We start from the raw sequence: 4853 nt of genomic DNA, 5'->3' as shown, positions 1-4853 counted from the left end.
CTCATCTTATAGAGAGAGCAAATGATTTGACTTATTTGGTAAATTGTATGGGAGGCATTGTCAAATGATAAATAATACGAAATTTTCTCAGTTACATTTATCAGTATGTTATTGATGTCAATGTTATAAAAGTATGCAGATTCATAGTAATATAATGTAATATTAGTAGTCATAATTGTGGTTTTGTTAAATCTTTTCTAAAGTTATATTTGTATGGCTATGTTGTTAATGTGAATATTCAAGAGTATGTGAAACTTATTAAAATCTGATAGTCCTGATGTGATGTTATCAGTTATGATTCTGGTTATTATCTGAAAATGCTGCATGTAATAGAAATAACTAAATTTCCTTGTCAATTGGGAACTTCCACCAGATTTTAACCATGACTATTTTAGGTTTTTGTCACCCACAGTTATGTATCTAAAAGCACTGGCAACCAACTACAGTCCAAAATTACTTTCGTGAAAAGACTGACAAGTGCTCTTGAATACAGGCTTCTGGTAACTTTGGAAATGATATCGTTGAACTAGATAAAACCTTCCAGAACTCTAATAAAAAAAAAATGACGTATTCATGAAGATTGCTAACACGACACCAAGCAGAACAAGAAGTACACGGGACTGAAATGATGAGGGAATAAAGTGATTTTTATGACTTTTTCTTTGAAATATTGCTGATTCTTTTCATATTTTGTTTTTCAGAATCAAGAAAACTTGTCTTTTGAGCAATTTGTATCTTATAGTAATTGGTATTCTTTTGCAAGCAAAATTGAAAAATTTACCTTTCTCTCTCTACCTGAATTCTCCAGGATTTGGAAAGTATTCATAAGCATTCTTATTTTACTTCAATATAGTTACTTGAATAAGTTCAACAAGAAACTATTTTCTTTTGTTATAGGACACATTAGAAGCACCGGTTATTTTACCAGGGCCGTGACTGGAATATTACATTTTCAAATATGGCAAGACTGCTTTGAAAGACTGAGATTGAAATTATAAAGCCAATATAAAGAGAAAGACTGGCTTGATACCTGTCTGCACAGTTCTCTTACAGGGTCCCTGACCTCGCGGTAAGTAAAGAATGTCACTTTTCTGGGTGGGCACAGTGGCTCACGCCTGTAAGCCCAGTACTTTGGGAGGCTGAGGTAGGCGGATTATTTGAGCCCAGAGTTTGAGACCAATCTGGGCAACATGGTGAAACCCTATCTGTACCAAAAAAAGCTTAAAAATGAGCTGGGTATGGTGGTGCGTACTTGTAGACCCAGCTATCTAGGAGGCTGAGGTGGGAGGATCACTTGAGCATGGGAGGTTGAGGCTGCTGTGGGCTGTGATCACAACACTGCACTCCAGCCTGGGCAACAGAGTGAGACCCTGTCTTAAAAGAAAAAAATAAGGCCAACCACAGTGGCTCAAAGTGTTATAATCCCAGCACTTGGAGAGACTGACACTGGAGGATGGCTCGAGCCCAGGAGTTCAAGACCAGCTTGGGCAATGTGGTGAGACCATGTCTTTAAAAAAAAAAAAAATTAGCTGGGCATGGTGGCATGCACCTAAAAGTCCCAGCTACTCTGGAGGCTGAGGTGGGAGGATAACTTGAGACTGGGAGGTCGAAGCTACTGTGAGCCATAATCATGCCCCTGCACTCCAGCCTGGGTAACAGAACAAGACCCTGTCTCACACACAAAAAAAGATGTCACTTTCTGGTAGGCCCAAGCATGTCAAGATATTTGGGGGACTTTAAAAAGGAAGGAATTCACCCCATTTGTACAGGTATTACATGCATATTCTCATGATGAATCCTTGATATGGCTTGCTAGCCTTGAGAGGCTTTTAAAAGTCTAATCCAAAATCCCTTATGAAAAAATTCCAGCAAAGCCAACTTAAAAAGGATCCTATGTGGGCAATGGCTATTCTTTTTATGCTTTATGCAAATAATCAGGCCAAGTATAATAAGACTAAAATGTATATTGAGAATAAATTGGTGTCGCTATGATTTCTCTTTAATAGAAAGGGGGGGACTGAAGAAAGAAAAATAATGTTTCAGCAGAAAACTATAGCACACCTGTTATTAGATTGTAGCCCTCACCATTGGTTTTGAGTTTTTTATTGCTTGCCTGCAATTTGAACTGAATACTAGATTATTTTTTGGCTATAAGAAATCTCTAAAGAAGAACCTGGATTTAATTTTCTTCATGATGTTTTTAGTTGACTCCCTAGTGGAATCAGTTCTTTTTTTTTTTTTTTCATTTTGGCATACAAATTCTCTTTTTGATTATAATTCTTATGTGCAATATATTCCTACTATTCAAATTATTAATGCTGTGTATGTCTTGTTGTTTTACTTTCACAAGAAAACAAAAATCATGAAATTCCAAAGACTAAAGGTGATTCAACAAATGATAGCAGCTATAAATTGATGACTTGTTTAGTCATCCGTTGGGACTAAGTTCTGTATTTTGTTCTGGTTTTCAAGTTCATATTATTAAAATCATAAACGTGGTTGTGATTTTTCTGGCTACTTCGAGTTATCTTTATGAGAAAGACCCCAGAACGGTTTTCTCACCAGGTTATACTTAATAAACATAATGAACCCACCCTGAAAAATCATAGGCTTAACAGCCAACCAAACTAAACAGAGGTTACAAAAATGCATCATGCTAAGGCCAAAGAGTCCATGAAGTAAATAAATGCCAAGAGAAGTCCACAGGAATTTAAATATAACTAAAAGTGGCCAGGCACTGTGGCTCATGCATGTAATCCCAGCAGTTTGGGTGGGTGAGGTAGACTGATTGAGCCTAGGAGTTTGAGGCCACTCTGGGCAACGTGGTGAAACCTGTCTCTATTTTTAAATAATAATAATAATAATAATAATATAACTAAAATTGCTAAACAAAGGGAACCCTCCTCTATGGATTTTACCTCTGTACTGTAATTAGATTAAGGCACAGTTGAATCATATGTTTTCTCTAAAAAGCCTAGTGCCTATTCTTCCCAAATTGACATTTTTATACCTTGTTGTATTCTGCCATTTCCAAATGCTATAACCCTAAAAAATCCAATATATATATTTGAAATTATTTGCCACTTTGTAGGAATCATAGACTATTTGATCTGATAGAGATCTCTTTCCAGGGTTTTTATTTCAAAATTCAAGAAAATATATAAATTGTAATTTAAAAAATTACAGGGTTATCATTGGATTCTAAAAATGTCCCTGTCAAGAGCATACTCTGGACTCAAAAAATGTCTCCTGTCAAGAGCATACTCTGGGCTCAAAACATTTTTTTTTTTTTTCTGAAGGGAAGTATCCCAATATTTTGCTTTAGGACTCTGTCTTATTTGCACAAGTGCTGTATCTTGCTAAATTAATCTTTCTCCTGCCCATGCCCTCTATCATAAGGGTATATTAAGATGTCATAATAAGTCTGTTGTCTTTCTATTATGTGCAATTGTGTTTTGCAGCAATGGTATTGCCTGCAGCAGACTCTGAGGTGTCTTTAGGGCCAACATTTGGTGTTATAAGTTGATCTTGAATTTGTGTTTTCAGTGATTTCACATGGTAGGAAAGTTATCACTACGAATATATGATCTGAGAGAATCAATGCTTGGCATTTTGGTTAAGATGAAATTTCATTAAAACAAACTTTAGTGCTGGTTTACAAGGGAGAAGAAGACATAGAAGCGTATACCAGTTTTCTCTGTACTTAATCACATACCTGTGTCAAGGGATATTGGTAGCTCTACCTACTCAACTTGGTGGAGGAAGGGATAGGTGGGAAAAGTGGGGTAAAGTGGTTTTCTAAGACAATTCCATGTATTTATATGAGCCTTAGGTTTTTTTTTTTTTTTCATTACCAGTTGTCACAGTTGCTGTTTCACTTTGGCCAATGTACTTTATTTCACCTAGCCTCAATTATGGTGTGTAAACTAGGAATAATGATACCTGTTAGAGTGATTGTATTGATAAAATTATAAATGTAAACCACCTAGCTGATTGGTTTAGTTGAAGTTATCTTAGTGCAAATATTAGAAACTCATTGAAATAACTTCAGAGGAAATAAAGGCTTATTAAGGAATACAAATATATGGGAACCAAGGAAGAATTAGACAACCAGGGAGGAGAGGAACTGGTTTGTCTCTAAGAATTAGCCCTTCTCTGTCTCTCTTTTTCTTTTTTTTTTCTGCCCCTCTCTCCAGGTCTGCTTTTTGTCCTCCTTCTGTCAACCAGCTTCCTTATTTTACAAATTACTCCAATGGCCTAATCTCCAGCCTATATAGTCACCTGGAACTAGCACCCACCACTAACAGGTAGTCCTCTATGTCTCTTTATTTTACTTGTAGAGATTCCTGATTGTCCAAATTCATCTTTTAGAGCAAAGAAAGAAGTCCTGGCTTGTTGATCATGCCCTGAATGGATTGTCTTTGAGGCCGGTATTTCCTGATTCAAAAGCAATGGAAGGGAGGTGCAGCATCTGGTGGGATGCTTCCTATGGAATGGACTCTGGGTGGGGCAGACAGTGATAGATAACTGTATAGGGATGTTTATTTTTAGCACTCCATAAGTGTTGGCTCTCCTTATTGCCTTTCCTCTTCCCCATCTCCTGAGTCATTTTCTTCCTAACACCAAGGTCCTAAGGAGGGAATTACAGGCTCAGGATTACTGATGAAGGATGCCTGGGAGATAGGCCTCTGTGGAGTACCTACTCCTCATTTTCTATGCCAGTGAAGGAGGCTCGTTGTGAAATTATAAGCAATACTCATGCACTTTTTGCTGCACTATAGCCAGAATGGATCTATCCTGTTGTAAGTAATTTTCTGCAATGTCATGGGCAGCAGGAGCTGTGATTAATAAAT

This window comes from Macaca fascicularis, chromosome 5, assembly GCF_037993035.2.
Source record: "Macaca fascicularis isolate 582-1 chromosome 5, T2T-MFA8v1.1".
NCBI classification, from domain to species: Eukaryota; Metazoa; Chordata; class Mammalia; order Primates; family Cercopithecidae; genus Macaca; species Macaca fascicularis.
The sequence above is the reverse complement of the archived record's forward strand: the minus strand, read 5'-3'. Positions refer to the sequence as shown.